The 19,229-nt window shown below is 36.1% G+C and overlaps 1 protein-coding gene across 8 annotated transcripts in view; it reads right to left on the bottom strand.

The window, feature by feature from the left end:
• ARHGAP5 (Rho GTPase activating protein 5) overlaps window positions 1-19,229 on the bottom strand; it is a 109,859-nt gene that overhangs the window by 40,644 nt on the left and 49,986 nt on the right. The gene's annotated exons all lie outside the window — the stretch shown is intronic.

Genomic DNA, 19,229 nt, shown 5'->3' with positions numbered 1-19,229 from the left:
GTTCCATCCATGTCATAGCAAATGGCAAGATTTCATTTTTTTTAAATGACTGCATAATATTCCACTGTGTATATATACACACATATACACATGGGTGCGCACGTACTACATCTTCTTTATGCATTCATCTGGACATCATTGACATCTGGGCTCTTTCCATAGTTCGGCTATTGTGAACATTGTGGACATTGCTGCTATAAACATCAGGGTGCAAGTGCCCTTTCGGATTACTACTTTTGTATCTTTGGGGTAAATACCCAGTAGGGGAACTGCTGGATCATAGGGTAGCGCTATTTTCAACTTTTTGAGGAACCTCCATACTGTTTTCCAGAGCGGCTGCACCTGCTTGCTTTCTCACCAACAGCGTAGGAGGGTTCCCCTTTTTCTGCATCCCTGCTAACATCTGTCGTTTCCTGACTTAATTTTAGCCATTCTGACTGGTGTGACGTGGTATCTCATTGTGGTTTTGATTTATATTTCCCTGATGCCGAGTGATCTGAACACTTTTCATATGTCTGTTTACCATTTGGATGTCTTCTTTGGAGAAGTATCTGTTCACGTCTTCTGCCCATTTCTTGTTTGCATTTATTTGCTCTTTGGGAGTTAAGTTTGGTAAGTTCTTTATAGTTCGGATACGAATCATGGAACACTACAACAACAAAAAAAAATAGAGAAATTTTCAAAAAAAAAATTTTTGGATACGAGCCTTTTATCTGATATGTCATTTGCAAAGTATCTTCTCCCTCTCTGTTGGCTGTCTTTTGGTTTTGTCGACTGTTTCCACTGCTGGGCAAAAGCCTTTTATCTCGACAAAGTCCCAATAGTTCATTTTTGCCTTTGGAGATGTGTCTAGTAAGAAGCTGCTGCAGCCGCGGTCAAAGAGGTTGCTGCCTGTGTTCTCATCTAGGACTTTGATGGATTCCTGTCTCACATTTAGGTCTTTCATCCATTTTGAGTCTATTTTTGTGTATGGTATAAGGAAATGGTCCAGTTTCATTCTTCTGCATGTGGCTGTCCAATTTTCCCAACAGTATTTGCTGAAGACTGTCTTTTTTCCATTGGGTATTCTTTCCTCCTTTGTCGAAGATTAGTTGACCACAGAGTTAAGGGTCTGCTTCTGGGTTCTCTATTCTGTTCCACTGATCTATGTGTCTGTTTTTCTGCCAGTATCAATCATACTGTCTTGATGATTACAGCTTTGTAATAGAGCTTGAAGTCCGGAATTGTGATGCCACCAGCTTTGGTTTTCTTTTTCAACATTCCTTTGGCTATTTGGGGTCTTTTCCGGTTCCATGTAAATTTTAGTATTATTTGTTCCGGCTCTATGAAAAAAGTTGATGGTATTTTGATAGGGACTGCATTGAATGTATAGACTGCTCTAGCATAGACATTTTAATATATTTCTTCCAATCCATGAGCATGGACCATTCTTTCATTTCTTTGTGTCTTCCTCAATTTCTTTCATGAGTGTTGCCTAGTTTTCTGAGTACAGATCCTTTGCCTTTTTGGTCAGGTTTATTCCTAGGTATCTTATGGTTCTGGGTGCAACTGTAAATGGGATCAACTCCTTATAATCCCTTTCTTCTGTTTCACTGTCAGTATACAGAAATGCAACTGATTTCTGTGCATTGATTTCTGTGCATCCTGCCACTTTGCCGAATTCCTGTATGAGTTCTAGCAATTTTGGGGCAGAGTCTTTTGGGTTTTCCACAGAATATCAAGTTATCTGCGAAGAGTGAGTCTGACCTCTTCTTTCCAATTCGGATGCCTTTTATTTCTTTTTGTTGTCTGACTTCTAGTACTATGTTGAAGCGGTGAGAGCTGACATCCCTGCCGTGTTCCTGACCTTAGGAGAAAAGCTCTCAGTTTTTCCCCAATGAGAATGATACTTGCTCTGAGCTTTCTGTATATGGCTTTTATGATATTGAGGTAAGTTCCCTCTATCCCTACACTGTGAAGAGTTCTAATCAGGAAAGGATGCTGTACTTTGTCAAATGCTTTTTCTGCTCTTCATCTATTGAGAGGATCATACAGTTCTTGTCCTTTCTTTTATTAATGTAGGGTATCACACAGATCAATTTGCTGATATTGAACCACCCTTGCAACCCAGGAATAAATCCCACTTGGTCATGGTGAATAACCCTCTTCATGTACTGTTGGATCCTGCTGGCTAGTATCTTGGTGAGATTTTGGCATCCAAGTTCATCAGGGATATTGGTCTGTAACTCTCCTCTTTGGTGGGGTCTTTGTCTGATTTTGGGATCAAGGTAATGCTGGCCTCACAGAAAGGGTCTGGAAGTTTTCCTTCCATTTCGATTTTTTGAAACAGCTTCAGAATAATAGGTATTAATTCTTTAAATGTTTGGTAGAATTCCCCTGGGAGGCCATCTGGCCCTGGACTCTTGTTTGTTGGGAGATTTTTGATTACTGCTTCAATTTCCTTGCTGGTTATGGGTCTGTTCAGGTTTTCTATTTCTTCCTGTTCCAGTTTTGGTAGTTTATACATCTCTAGGAATGCATCCATTTCTTCTAGACTGCCTAATTTGTTGGCAAATACTTGCCCATAATATGTTGTTATACTTGTTTGTATTTCTTCCATGTATTTCATTGATTTCTGCTCCAATCTTATTTCTCTTCTCCTGCTGGGTTTAGGCTTTATTTGCTGTTCTTTCCCCAGCTCCTTTAGGTGTAAAGTTAGGTTGTGTATTTGAAACCTTTTTGTTTCTTGAGAAAGGCTTTTACTGCTATATACTTCCCTCTTTGGACTGCCTTTACTCCATCCCAAAAGTTTTGGACAGTTGTGTTTTCATTTGTTTCCACGAATTTTTAAAATTCTTCTTTAATTTCCTGGTTGACCCATCTATTCTTTAGTAGGATGCTCCTTAGCTTCCATGTATTTGAGTTCTTTCCAAATTTCCTCTTGTGATTGAGTTCCAGTTTCAAAGTATTGTGGTCCAGAAATATGCAGGGAATGATCACAATCTTTTGGTACCAGCTGAGACCTGATTTGTGACCCAGGATGTGATCTATTCTGGAGAATGTTTCATGTGCACTCGAGAAGAATGTCTATTCTCTTGCTTTGGGATGGAATGTTCTGAACATATCTGTGAAGTCCATCTAGTCCAGTGTGTCATTCAAAGCCCTTGTTTCCTTGCTGATCTTCTGCTTAGATGATCTGTCTACTGCAGTGAGGAGGGTGTTAAAGTCCCCTACTATTATTGTATTATTATAGATGTGTTTCTTTAATTTCATTATTAATTGGCTTATATAATTGCACTCCCATGTTAGGGGCATAAATATTTACAATTGTTAGATCTTCTGGTTGGATAGACCCTTTAATTATGATATGGTGTCCTTCCTCATCTCTTATTACAGTCTTTGGTTTAAAATCTAATTTGTCTGATATAAGAATTGCCACCCCAGCTTTCTGTTGATGTCCACTGGCATGATAAATGGCTTTCCACCCTCTCACTTTAAATCTGGAAGTGTCTTTGGGTCTAAAATGAGTCTCTTGTAGACAGCTGATTGATGGGTCTTACTTTTTTATACAGTCTGATGATACCCTGTGTCTTTTGATTGGGGCATTTAGCCCATTTACATTCAGAGTAACTACTGAAAGATAGGAATTCAGTGCCATTGTATTACCTGGTAAGTGACTGTTTCTGTATATTGTTTCTGTTCCTTTCTAGTCTGTTACTTTTGGGCTCTCTCTTCGCTTAAAGGATCCCTTTTAGTATTTCTTACAGGGCTGGAACCTTTTTAACTTTCCTCCTATTTTGAATGACATCGTAGCTGGATAAAGTATTCTTGGCTGCATATTCTCCTCATCTAGCACCCTGAATATATTATGCCAGTCCTTTCTGGCCTGCCAGGTCTCTGTGGCTAGATCTTCTGCCAGTCTAATGTTTCTACCCTTGTAGGTTACGCACCTCTTGTCCTGAGCTGCTTTCAGGATTTTCTCTTTGTCTCTGAGATTCGCAAGTTTCAGTATACACAATGTCTATTTCAGGGTGCTGACCTATTTTTATTGATTTTGAGGGGCGGGTTCTCTGTGCCTCCTGGATTTAAATGCCTGTTTCCTTCCCTAGATTAGGGAAGTTCTCTGCTATAATTCACTCCAACATACCTTCTGCCCCCTCCTTTCCTCTTCTTCTGGGATCCCACTTATTCTAATATTGTTTCACTTCATGTATCACTTATCTCTTGAATTCTTCCCCTATGATCTAGTAGTTGTTTCTCTCTCTTTTACTCAGCTTCTTTATTCTCCATCATTTTGTCTTCTGTATCACTAATTCTCTCTTCTGTCTCATTTACCCTAGGAGTTATAGCCTCCATTTTTTTTTGCATTTCATTAACAGCCTTTTATTTCAACTTCATTAGGTTTCAATTCTTTTATTTCTCCAGAAAGGGATTCTCTAAGTGTCTTCTACGCTTTTTTTCAAGCCCAGCTAGTACCTTTATAATCATTATTCTGAACTCTAGTTCTGACATTTTACTTGTATCCATTCTGATTAGGTCCCTGGCAGTCAGTACTGCTTCTTGTTCTCTTTGAGGTGAGTTTTTCCATCTTGTCATTCTTACAGAAAGTGGTCTTGCTATTATAGAGTTGCAGCTATTCTTTTCTTAGATCTCCAGTTGAGTTCACAGGTGTTCAGAATGACTGGATAGCTATCTCGCTAAATTCCTGGTACCAGATGAAAACTAAGGTCTCCTACTCCTCTGTCATCTTGGACTATCTGCCAGTGTTCAGTGATGTACTTCCAATAGTGCGTAAGAACTGAGCACTATTTGCATAGCATCACGCTAGATATTGTGCACAATACAAAAATCAGTGGAAGTAATGTTAATGTTCTCAAGAAATACATTATGGAGGAAAAAAAATCTCACTACCTGTCATTTAATTAACAGCACGTATAGAAATAGTACGTGATTACGTGTCAAAATAATTGAATGCACGGCTTAAATTCAGACTTCAAAAGTTAGAACTTAAAAAGGAAGAGATGAGGTCAGGGATATTTCAGAAATTTAGAAAGAATCTGGTCTGTACTTATTCATCTACACACTTGGATGCCTACCATACGTCAGCATAAGCACTCAAGAATCACTAGAAACTGCATTTACTGCTTACTGTATATTAGGTACTTGGTCATATTACATGTATAATCTTAACTGTCACAACAGCTCTCAGACTGCTACTATTTTGCATCTATTTTACATCTATTTCAATACACCTGTAATGTGCAGGAATGAATAATGTGGGCAGAGAGGTATGTAAGGGCCACATTGCCAATGAGTTTAGGTAGGTCCCTAAGAAATCCGAACTTTATACAGGGGCTACAAAATATATTTTACAGGGAGAGAGATTAGGTACTTTATTTTAATATTATCCCTCAGAAAGCAGCACAGAAGAATAGTTGGAAGCAAGAGTAAACAGGAGACACAAAAACTTAAGTTACTGCACCACCTATGCTAGTGAAGCTATGGAGAAACGATCCATCACACATTCCTAGTGGGAATCTAAAATGGTATACCCAATCTGGAAAACAGTTTGGCAGTTTCTAATAACACTAAATATGAAAATACCAAATGACCCAGTAATTGCACTCTTGGGCATTTATCCCAGAGAAATGAAAACTTGTATTTATATAAAAAAATCTGTACTTTATGGTTCATAGGTCCTTCATTCATAATAGCCCCAAACTAGAAACAACAGATGCCCTTCGACAGGTTAAATAACTGTGGTATATCTACAACATAAAATATTACTCAACAAAAAAAGGGACAAACTAATGCTTTATGGCAACAACTTGACTGAATCTCAAGGAAATTATGCTGAAAAAAAAAAAAAGTCAAACTCAAAGTTTCATATGGTATATAACATTCTAGAACTGCCAAAATTATGAAATGACAAATGGAAACCAAATTAGTGGTTGCCAGGAGTAATGAATGGGAGTGAAGAAAGAGGAGAGTGTGGCTTATAAAAAGACAACAGAAGAGATCTGTTGGTCACAGAACTGTTTTGCATCTTGTAGTGGTCAATACATAAACCTACCCATGTGAATAACTGAATAGAACTAAATACATGCACACACAACACAAATGAGTACAAGTAAAACTGGGGAAATCTAAGTTAAGATCTGTGAATTGTGTTAACATCAATACCCTGGCTGTGATATTGTACTATAGTTCTGCAAGATGTTACATTTGTGGGAAACTGGGCAAAGGGCATATTGGGATCTTTTGGCATTATTTTACAACAGCACGCCGATCTACAATTATCTCACATTAAAATTACTACTTTAAAAAAAGATCATCACAATAATCCAAATAAGAAGTTATGACAACTTTAAGACTGTGACAATGAAATGTATCAACGTACTTTAGAGCAGAATAAAGATCAGCCACGTAAGATAAACAGCAATAAACAGCATGTAGCTTTGGCCCACAGTAGCTCCTTCCTGAAAACACATTCTCATCCAATCATGATATGCAGAGGGAAGTAAATGCTATGACCTATGAGGAAAATCCTGTCTTTCATAATGAGCAGGCACAAACATGTCTTGTATGACTGACTTCTAGAATCTCACAGGAATTTCCCTAAAGACCATATTCTGTTACACAGGATTTCTCAACTTCAGTATTACTGACACTCTGCGCTGTATAATTCTTTGTTGTGGGAGATCACCTATGAATTGCTAAGATGTTTAGCAGAAACCCTGGCTTCTACCCAGGAGCTAGCTACCAGTAGCTACTCCCTACCCTAGTTGTGACAGCCAAAAGTGTTTCCAGACATTGCCAGATGTTCCCTGGAGGGCAAAAGTGACCCTGGTTGAGAATGATTGTGCTAGGCTAATAAAAACAAGGACAAAGAACTCAAGTTTGGGAGATAACTACAGATGGATTTCTGGGAAGTCTGAGAATTTTAACTTTAAAAAAGGTCAATACATAACTCAAGGTTGAGAAACATTACTGTAGGGAACACAAAGATGAATGATAATCGTAACTGCCCTCAGCTTAGAGTGGAGTAAGAAAAAACTTACTAAACTACAAAGCGATAAAACTACTACAAAGCAATTACTTTAGATGACAGGAGTAAGTATTACATCGGAGCACATACTTATATCCGTGTAAGAAAGAAGGCTTTAATGGGAGCCAGGACTCCATCAAGGTTTACTTAATCCTTTTTAAAGAAGTCTGTAAAAGCTAAAGGTACTGACTGAGAGTCCACACTTTGGAAATCAGGGATGGTGTGAAGACTCTTCCACACCCTTTAAGCTAACACTAGGTGAAAAGAGGGAAGAGACAGTAACTGAGGGTAAATAAATGTGGTCTGGGTTCTTGTACAAACTAACAGACAAACTAGTTCTAGCACTGATTCATCTCTAAGATGCCATCTCCCTATAAAGCATTTCAACATAAATGATCTACTTCACAGGTATTTTATTAATGTCATTAACAACTTCACCAACCAAAAAACAAATACGTCATCATCCGGAGAGGGTCCTAGCAAAACATCTAGCTATTCCAATGAATAATGGGTGGATTTCCTCCCAGTTTCCCCAAATATATATTTTTAAGTATATTCACATGAAAACGGATTTTGTTACATTCAGTACTTCATTCTTAAAACCACCGATTTTCCCTTTGCTTCACAACTAATCTGTTAAGTACTTTCTGTTACTCTAATGATTGCCAATCAGAGGATCAAGAGAGAAAGAAAAAAATCTTCAGTTTCTCTTCCTCTTTCCTCATTATCAAGAGGTTCTTAAGCTAGAGTCGGCAGCTTTAGAAAGTATATGAAACCCTTAAAACTCCAGTAAAATTTTGTGCATGTTCATTTTTCCAAGGAAAATACCCAGACTTTTCCTCAAACTTTCAAAGGCTAAGAATGCTTCCCCTGAAGCTCAAAACTGTTACTTTGTACAAAGTATTCAAGGTGTAACTTCCGTTTGGACAAAGTTAGATACAATCACAAGATCACTTTTGTCACACACTTATATTTTGTTCTAAAAATTGGAAACAAAAATTAATACTTCTAAAAAGCAGTCCTGGGGTTTCTCTTTTCGCAGTCATAGATTAAGCCTAATTTACTTGAGGACTCTTTTACAACATCAGCTGGGATGACAAGAAAACATTACAGAGTTAGAAATCATAAAACTATACCTATTGTAGAAATAACTCTCCTAGGATAAAGTGGGACAATTTGCAGTATGCCAAATTTTGGAGTATGTAAAATTGATGACCCTATAAAATTACCCATAAGTCTTGGTATAGTAACAATTGTCCATTGGTATCAAATTATAATAAGAATATTCTATGTAACAGCAGTTAAGTGACTCCTTGATATATTAATATATTCTAACAATTATAATTAAAGTGCTACAGAAAAGTAATTTCAGTATTTGTTGTGTGCCAGTTTTTGCTAAACATTCAAAATACATGAAAGCTAAGAAAAAAAGTTTGAATAGAAAGCCATGGCAAAGAAATTTACATTTGCTTTTAAATTAGTGAAAACAAGCACGCCATTTAAATTAAGCCCCATTAGAACAAAGGAGTAAAATAAATACACCTTAAAAACTGACCATCTAGTTACATTTCAATCTGAATTTGAAAAGTACTAAATCATGGTCAAATGGACAGCACAGAACAAGTTCAAAGGAATAGTAAAATACAAATACTCACCTTATATATCCACACCCATATAATATCATAAAATGATATACCCAACACCAGAAATGCCACCAACTTTATGAGAAATTTTAGAAATGCCATATAACTAATCAGGCATAGACCAATTTAGCCAATTAGCCAGTAAGAAAGCAAGTGAAATGGTTACTAAAGAACACCTCACCAAATGCTTTCCAAATGAAATTAGAGATATGAAAGAGCCAGAAGTCTTGCTAAATCTTGCTGAAAATATAAAATGTTTATTTTCAACAAAATCATATTTTACTAGACTGAATTCCTTGACAGCAGAACCCACAACCAATTCATTTCTGTATTTTTAAGATTTTATGTATTTATTTGACAGAGAAAGAGACAGCCAGTGAGAGAGGGACCACAAGCAGGGGGAGTGGGAGAGGAAGAAACAGGCTCCCAGTGGAGGAGCCTGATGAGGGGCTCGATCCCAGAATGCCAGGATCACACCCTGAGCCAAAGGCAGACGCTTAACGACTGAGCCACCCAGGCGCCCCTCATTTCTGTATTCTTAGCTTTAAACAGTGCTCAGGCATAGTGGACATTCAGTAAGATGCCCGCTGAATAAAATGACAGTTTCCTTAAGTTAAAATAAATGGTAATTACTTAAAAAAAAAAAAAAAAACATACAAATGGTTCTTCTGTCACCACAACTAAAGCCACATACTCATAATGACTTCAACTGACAACAGTGAACATAATGTACCAGGCCATAAAGATTAATTATAAATCTTGCTTGTAACAGATATTATGGTTTTCATCCCAATTTGGGGGAAAGGCAACCACCCAGAGCTCTAGGGATAAAGGCTCAGGCCGAATTCAGTACCATAAACTCTATTTTCCTGGCCAGAGTTCACTGGTTAGGAATGGATATAGAACCCAACTCAAGGTAAATAGGAAAACATGCTGATTGAAGAGTCTGGGACAGCAACCTTCTCATTCTTCTGAACATACTGCCTTTACAAGAGTGACCCACACTCTCCCCCAAGGAAATTCTGCAAGACAATAATAGATATAATGGATACTCTGTCAACTGACAAGAAATCTAACCAAGGTACTCTCCCAGAATAGGTAAAAAAAAAAACTGAAGCTTTCAAGCAGTTCAAGACTATTAAATGACCTTGCTCATTAAACAAAGTCTACCTCTACCCCTTATCTGTATCCGATCTCAAGTATTGCTCTTTCTACAATAAGCTTTTTTAGCATCCAACCTTTATTCAGCCTTCATTAAAATTCTTCCAGATGTGAACACTGACAGTCCATCAAATAACTGTGAGGTTAAATAATATACACTAAAAATGAAAAGCAAACTTACCCTGTAACTTATGCATTTTGATATAGACAAACAATAATTCAATACAGACATGTATCTCATTACTATCTGGAATGAACAATTATGGATCAAGAGAAAATATTGGGTCACCACTGTTTGGGTAGGAGTATTTTTAAAAGGTATTTTACTTAATAAAGACTAAGATTCTAGAAGTCAGAAAGTCAAATAATTCTAGACCTAAGATTTATTACATTCTAAAGGATCTACCATACTAATTAGTATTAGGGTATCAATTCACTATTTACTAATATTAAATTAACATTCTGTGACTCAATTTATACATATAGACATCTATCTCTTCACAGTTTGTTTTGAAGGTATTTTGGTATTCTTCCCCAAACCGTGTTACAATGGCTACAGCAGTAGAATCTTCTAAGATATATCTGAGAGGTTTAGTAAGAAGGAAGCAGTAAACAGAAAATAATACAGACTGGAAGCAACATTTGAAAATAGGAATTGGTAGTCGCTAATATAAATAAAAGAATGAAAAGATTCAGGACCTGGAAGATAGGAAAACGATTTTAAAAGAAGCTAAAAATGAAAAATCATCATACTACCAACTTACTCTAACACCATAAAATTTACAAAGTATTTTACTATTTCCCGTCTGAATCAAGATAACAGCATTGAAATAGATACTTAAGAGAAACCAAACTGGATTAAACACACTTATACCTCATTTCATTGAATGAGGGTGTTAAAAAACGGCAATTTTGCAAATGCAACTCAAATTTCTCATTCAGTTCCTCCTCTTAAGGCACTTTCAATTCAGTAGGTCACAACCAGCACCTCTTCATTTCACTGTAAGACCAGAAAATCAAAATAACACGTACAGTAGCGGCAAGTGTTATTTTTTGAGATTTCATTTACGTAGAAATATTTATATGTGTACAATTTAAACAAAATAATTCCTATGGTTGCAATCAAGAAATGTCATATGAGGTTTGGATCTCTAATACTAAACTCATTTTGGAGTATAAAGGGCAATCAAGCATAAAGCCTTCTTTGAATGACAAGCCCAGTTTAAGAGAAACAGAACCCCGAGCCTTCCTTAGAGGCCACTAGGGCACAAAAGTTATGATTTTCCAGGTGTTAAGAAATCTGAGAAAAGATTCCTGGACTATAGCTCCCATCTTAGAATCAAAGAATGAAGGTAAACAGAATGAGCTTTCCTCTCAGAGGGGGCAAAAAAGCAAAGAAATGCATAAACTCAGGTTCATAAATCGTAAGAGTATTTAATTAAAAAATAAGTCCAGAAACTAATCCAGCATAATGGGACAAAGGACTGTTGTGAAATACAGCCAGAGTATACGGGGATATTTCAGGCCTGATACATACTATACAGCATTTATTAAGCACTGCTACATGGCAAGCATTTCAAACACATTCTGATTTCCATCCCAATTCCAAATATTATAATCACTCATTTACAAGTGAAGGAATCAAGCTCAGAAAGAGTAAGTGTTACTATTACTCTCCGCCTACTGTTCTTAAGGATCACCTCTACTACTTGGCCATTCAACACTGGCAGTTCCTCAAGGCTCACAGGCATTCCTCTGTACCCTCCCCCTAGGTCAATTTCATCTATTGCTATCTCTACTTCATTGTCCCCTAAATATGTTATCTCCAGCTCAGACCTCTCCTGTGAGGAATGGTGCATCTAACTGCCAAATTGACATCTCCACTTGAATTCTAAAGCCAAAGTTTTAATCCCCACTCCCCAACTCCAAACCTGGCAAATTTCTAATGTTCTACATCATAAATAGCATCATCACTGTTGAAGCTGCATAAGCTAGAAGCCAAGAAGGTATCTTTCCCTATCTCATTCACCATCCTCGCTCTTCTCCCTCATATCTTAGGGATTTTAAGTACTCTCAAATTCATCTCATTCTCTCCACTGCCACCATTCTCCCTCCCCACTACAACTACTCAAAGCCTTCATCACGGTTTATTTAGACTACTGTAATATGCCAATTAGTCTTCCATCACTTAACCTAACCCATTCTCCACACTGAAACGAAGTGATTTCAAATCCATTCACTGTCTAGTTGCAAATTACTCTAAAGCTAAATAACAAAAATGTCTAACAATGCTATAAAGGTCCAAATCTAGCCCCAACTCTCAAATCTCTCTTTGAACTACTCTCTCCCATAGAGCAAGGGTCAGCAAACTATGGCCTGGGGACCCAATCCAGCCTGCTCCCTTATTTTTAAAAACAGCCATACTCAATCTGTTTACATACTGTCAATGGCTGCTTTGGTACTGCAACAGCAGATATGAGCAGTTATAACAGAGGCTGAATTACCTGCAAAGCCTAGGATACTTACTAACCGGCTCTTTACAGAAAGCATGCCAGCACCTTCATCAGATTAATGACCACCCACAGTGGCCTCTTTAAAGAACATACCACATTCCCTTTTCCAATATGAACACTCTATTCAGCACTAAATAATTCTTCCATCCACCCAACTATTCCCCTAGTTAAGTTCTATTAACCCATCAGATTGGACATAAAATGATACTTCTCAGGGAGGCCATTCCTTACTCTCTAGACTAGCATATATCCCAATTCAGATTAGCTACACTGCAACAGCCCCATATGGGTACTATGTTGGAATAACAGCTCCAAGCCAGAAGACTATGTTTTGAGGTGCTCTATTCAATTCCATTGGTCAGTGTGCCTATTTCTGTGCCAATACCAGTCTTACATGACAAAGGTTTACATTATCTGATAAAATAAGCACATACACCCATCACCACCACTCCACCACTTCCTTTCCTAAGTGTCCTATTCTAGGCTCTTTACTCTTCCATATATGGGATAGAATCAGTGTGTGAAATTACCTAAAAACCTGACAGTTTGAATGAAACACTGAATCCAGAGATTAGTCTGAAGAGCAGTGACTTCATAGATAGGATGGCACTAGAGTTCCCTATTTCTTTAGATCTTTTTCACTGTCTTTCAATACTCTTATTACCTTTCTACACAGTGGTTTGGGAGTTATAATAACTCCCAGGCACTGGATAATCTACCATACTTTTTTAAGTGATACCCTCTCTATTTTTACTAGTTGTTTATTGCTGATATATAGAGATGCAATTGACTTTTGGTTACTGATATATATCAAGTTATTTTGCGAACTCTTCTATCAACTAATAATTTATTTGTAGATTCTTTTTAGCTTTTACTATAAATTATCACATCAGCCAATAATGACAATTTTGTTTCCTCCATTCCAATATTCATGCTTTTATTTTTTCCTTTGAGTCGCATCTCCACATAATACTGAATAAAGTGGTGATAGTGTGTACATTATCTTGTTCCAGGTTGGAAAAGGAATCCATTTCCCCCATTTAGGATATTTTTTGCAGATTTCACTTGTTTTCACTTAATTTCATATATTGTTGCATGTTTTTTGCTATTACATGGCTAAAATCACTTATCTAAAACCCTTGAGGAAAACAGGTTTTAGAATTTGGGTATTTTTAGACATTGGTCATAATGTACAGCACAAAAAATGTCAATTATGTAACCCCATTAAATTGTGGGTAGGTACACTCTACTCAAATACACTAATATTTTTGCAGCGAACTGTACAGAAATTTCTCTATATAAAATAAATAATGGTCAAAAATAGCCTCAAATCAGATTCTGCCATCAAGAACAGGTCAAATCAGATTATGCTGCAAAGTTTAAAAAAAAAAAAAAAGAACAACTTCGTTTTCATTAAGTTGTTGGATTTCAAAATTGCAGTCAAGGGTCTGCGGATCTGTATTTTATTTAGGATTCTTCCATATACACTCCTAAGGAAAACAGGACTATAATTTTCCTTTCTTATACCATCCTTGTCTGGTTCTGAAATTAAGCCTAGAGGACTTCATAGAATGAATTAAAGAACGTATTCTTCTGCCTTCTATTTGGTGGAACAGTTTGTAGAACACTGAAACAATCTGTTCCTTGAAAAGTCTTGTGGCAAATGATCTGGGCAGGGTATTTTTGCGCAAGACAGAACTATTACAACTTATTTAATAGTTATAGGATTATTCAAAGCTTTCTTATCTAGGTAAATTATATATTTTTAGGAGTTAATTTTGTTTATACTTTCTAAATGTCTTGACATAAAGTTGTTGACAGTATTCTTTTTTTAATCTGATCTATAATTATGTTCCCTTTTTCATTCTCAGTATTTAATTATGCCTTGTCGGGGCGCCTGGGTGGCATAGCGGTTGGGCGTCTGCCTTCAGCTCAGAGCATGATCCCGGTGTTGTGGGATCGAGCCCCACATCGGGCTCCTCTGCTATGAGCCTGCTTCTTCCTCTCCCACTCCCCCTGCTTGTGTTCCCTCTCTCGCTGGCTGTCTCTATCTCTGTCAAATAAATAAATAAAATCTTAAAAAAAAAATAATAATTATGCCTTGTCTTTTTTTCTGATCAATCTTGCAGGATGTTTATCTATTTTTCTAGTCTTAAAGAATCAACTTCTAGCTTTACTGATTTCTCATTTGGTCTCTGTACCCCTATAACTTTAAAACTGAGTATGCAGGGGTACATGGCTGGCTCAGTTGGTAGAGCATGTGACTCTTAATCTTGGGATTCTAAGTTTGAGCTCCACACTGGATATAGTATAGAGATTACTTTAAAATAAATTATTAAATAAATAAATAAACTGGGGGCACCTGGGTGGCTCAGTCGGTTAAGCGTCCAACTCTTCATCTCAGCTCAGGTCTCTATCTTAGGGTTTTGAGTTCAAGCCTCACGCTGAGCTTGATGCTCAGTGTGGAGCCCAGTTAAAAAAATTTAAAAATAAATTAAAAAAAACTGTATATGTACATTAGCTTTTCATCTAGACTATGTGATACCAATCTCTTCCCTTCCACCTGAAGTCCAACACAACTTTCCTTGCTCCTCTGGCCTTCCTTAACTAACTGCTTTTGGATTCAAACTAGCTCTTCAGTTTTTATTTTTATAAATGTAATGCTATTTCTCAATACCGAAATAAGGGAAGTTTCCTATCATCTCTCACCTTACTTTAGTCACAATTTTATGCCCCTGTACAAATGTTTCTCCCCACCTAATATATATTTTCTCCTTCTTCAAAGCCAGTCAAAATACCCAAAAGTGGTGATTTACACCTTTCTCTTCATGAAGTTCTCTGAAGTTAACTCTACACACTCTATGGCAATCTCTCTGCCTATAGTCTTTTAATATTTATATTTAAACAATACTATCGCAAAACAGTGAAGATACTTTTTTGTTTAACAAATTTATCAATATGTCGGGCACTGCTGTAAATAAGTATGAACTGTTTTCTCATAGCAGTCCTAAGAAATATGATTACCTCTATTTTCCTAGTTGGAAGTGCAGAGAGGTTATGCGCTTACAGTTAGTAAGTGGCAGAGCCTGAATTCAAATCCTAAAAGTCTGGCTCAAGACCATGTGCACTTAGCAATTACACTATGCTCCCTTAAATTGCTCTAGTAGTACTTTCTTAACACTGCCCCAAGCACAAGGTATGATGTCTCAAACTACCATTTAAACTCTTTAAGGGATGCATGTCTTCAACTCTTCATATCCTCAACAGCTTTTTGTACAAACTTTAAGTGTTTAGCTGGTTTTTAATGAATGCTTACTGAACTGAAACATGAGATGGCAATTACTCAAGTCCAGATGACAAAATGAAAATAATTTTTAGGCAAACTAAGTTGTACTAAACTGCTCCAGCCTTTCTGTAATGCTTAAAAAAAAAATACCATGGATAACTGTGATATAATAAAAATAAAACAAGATTAAATCAGAGAGGGAGACAAACCATTAAGACTCTTAACCATAGCAACAAACTGAGGGTTGCTGGGGGGATGGGATAACTGTGCAATGGGTATTAAGGAGGGCATGTGATGTAATGAGCACTGGATGTTATATACAACTGATGAATCACTGACCTCTACCTCTGAAACTAATAATACACTGTATGTTAATTCACTGAATTTAAATTAAATTAACTTAAAAATAATAATAAAGTTAGCCTTGGAGTGAGCTAAAGCATTTCGCTGTACATATATACAAAGTCATAAAATCTAACTGTGACACAAAACTGTATCTATGAAATTTCACTGTAATCTGTGTCTATCTTTTTTAGACCACAGGTACAGAAACCAAACACTTAAGTGACAACTGATTTAAAAATTACGTATAGATACAAAAGCCTCTAAAATACAATTTCTCCAATTTTCTTAAAATTCAAATACAATACATGAATCCAAAAATTAAGGCAATGTGTTATAGAAATGCAAGGAAATTCTAAAACAGCTCTAAAAGACAGTTGAAACTACTGAGTTAAGGCAACTAAAAGCAGATTATAAATACGACTCAAAGCCGACTCACCACTTCAATGGAAATGAAGAAAAGACGGACACCAAATGAAAAGAGGTATATTAAACAAAAGATTGAGTGGAATCAAATATATGAATGATTTGCAAGTGTGGAGGAAGAGAATCTAGGCCCATTTTTCTCTGTAGAATAAAAATAAAAATTAAAGATGAATTGCTGTAGACAGTAACTTTAAGATGAGGTGATTGTAAACACCACCATTAGTTTAGGTACCAATAAAAAAAAGAATAAAATCCTGTGTTACTTGAGATATGCCATCAATTACTAGACACATCCAGATTTAGGAGCTATAAAACAAACAAAAAACCCCTGGATTTTAGAATCAATAAAATACTTATCTTCCTGAACTTATGATAGGGTTACACCCCAATACAATAAACCCATTTTAAGTTGAAAATATTAAATAAAAAAAGTACTTAATACACCTAACATTCTGATCATACTATAGCCTAGCTTACCTTAAATGTGCTCAAAACACATTAGCCTACATGTGCGTAAAATCATCTAACACAAGCCTATGCTATTAATAAAGTGTTGAGTATCTTGTAATTTACTGAATACTGTACTGAAAGTGAAAAACAGAACGATTGTTTACCCTTGTGATCATCTGGCTGACTGGACGTACAGCTTACTACCATTGCCCTGCATCACAAAAGAGTATTGTACTGCATCACCCTAGCCCAGGAAAAGATCAAAATTCAAAATCCTAAGTATGATTTCTACTGAATGTGTTATTGCTTTTGCACCGTCGTAAAGTTGAAAAATCCTAAATTGAACCATCCTAAGTCAGGGACCATGTGTATAGTAAAGTGACAACAAAAGACAAATCAGGTGTGAGGAGATTTAATTCAATAAGGGAACATTATTAATAAACTAACCAGAATCAGAGGCTGTGCTAAAATTTCAGAATATAAACACAAATTTGGCATACTCCTTCCCTGCACAGTGCTCACAGTTAAGAAATTAACACTAAAGGAAGCAGAGTAATAAATATCAAGTCATCGAAATACTCCTGTCTTCAATTTAGTGATTCTATTGCTGTACATTTATCCTAAAGAAATGATTGAAAAGAATAAACTTTTACGCAAACTGGACACCGCAATAAAAAATGATAGCAAAATTTAAAACCTGGAAGCCTAACCACCCAGTTTTAATATAACTTGCTAAATGGAAAACATAATAACCAAAAAGTATAACTGAAACACGATGGACAATATGAAAAAATAGAACTAGGTGAAAAAATAAAAAATACATATACGCTATTGTTGGAACCAAATAAAAACTAGGAAAAATTGGAAAGAAAACTAATGAAAAAGATGTTCAATATGTTCAAAATCTATGTTTTTTTTTTTTTTAAAGATTTTATTTATTTATTCGACAGAGATAGAGACAGCCAGCGAGAGAGGGAACACAAGCAGGGGGAGTGGGAGAGGAAGAAGCAGGCTCATAGTGGAAGAGCCTGATGTGGGGCTCGATCCCGGATCGCCGGGATCACGCCCTGAGCCGAAGGCAGACGCTTAACCACTGTGCCACCCAGGCGCCCCCAAAATCTATGTTTTTGATCACAGATTGCATATAAAATAATAATACTGTATCATCAAATTTCTTGATTTTGGCATCTGTACTGTTGTTATTTAAGAGAATGTTCTTATTCTTAGGAAATAAAGTATTTAATGGTAAAAAGAGTCCAACATCTCCAACTTAATCTCACACGGCAATAAATACCCATACCAAACAGATCAAGGAAGCAGGACAAAACGTAAAGAGCTGGTAAATCTCAGTAAAGGGTATATAAAAGCTTCTTTCTTCCTGCCAACTATTCTCTAAGATGAAATTACAACAAAGAGTTACCAAAATAATTAAGTAGACTTATGATCAAAATTGGAAAAATAACACACGCACAAAAGCAATTTAAAATGGAATGACTATAAATGCTTTATCTTCGTTAATAAGCATTAAGTAGTATCAATAACATAAGCAAATTGAGAAAAAATGCTGAAGTTTCTGGGCAGTGATAAAATGTATATGGAGAACTAGTGATAATAGGTGGAGGATGAAAGATGCCAAAGATATTTAGCTAGTAGCGTGTGTTGAGAGTACCTGTAGTAAACATGTATTAAGACTATAAACGTTAAGTGATGAAGAAACTATCAATATGGAGAATAAAAGCCTGCTGAAAGCTATCTTAAAACCATAAAAATCTTGAACAAAGTTTGTGCACACTCAAGAGTCAAGAATACTATAAAAGTGAAGGTGCTGAAGTACCACTGTGACAGATATAATGAAAATGATTAAATGCAACTTAGCATACATATTTAAGTTTTTAGTGCTTAATACCATCAGGTAAATTACTATTTACTGAAAACAGATACTGCTACTTAGAATGCTACAACTCAAACTTCAGAAAATTTTCTGCATGTCTTTAGGCAAAACACCACCATCCACAAAAAAGATTCCTAGAACTGTTAGTACATTTCCAATATTACAAATTATTAGTTTGACTATATTGTTAATATCCTTGAATGAGACAGGTATATCAAATTAATTTTGCAAAACTGATAGGTCAAGAAGGCAAAAAGAGATAAATTTTGTTTGTTTACAAACAAAAAAGAGCAAAATCACTCTATATCTGGGTTTCTATTAGGAAAACAAACATATTCACCTAGAATGATTATAATGAAGAATATGAATTCAAACTTCTACACTAAATAAGGCACAAGTAAAAAGAAGGCAATTTAAAAAGTAATGAAAATAATTCACCCTCACAAAATACTCAGAAAATTAGAGTTGCTAATTATATTTACTGAATCAT

The sequence above is a fragment of the Ursus arctos genome, unplaced genomic scaffold, assembly GCF_023065955.2.
Source record: "Ursus arctos isolate Adak ecotype North America unplaced genomic scaffold, UrsArc2.0 scaffold_37, whole genome shotgun sequence".
NCBI lineage: Eukaryota > Metazoa > Chordata > Mammalia > Carnivora > Ursidae > Ursus > Ursus arctos.
Note: the sequence above shows the minus strand (reverse complement) of the source record. Positions and strands in the feature narration are given on the sequence as shown.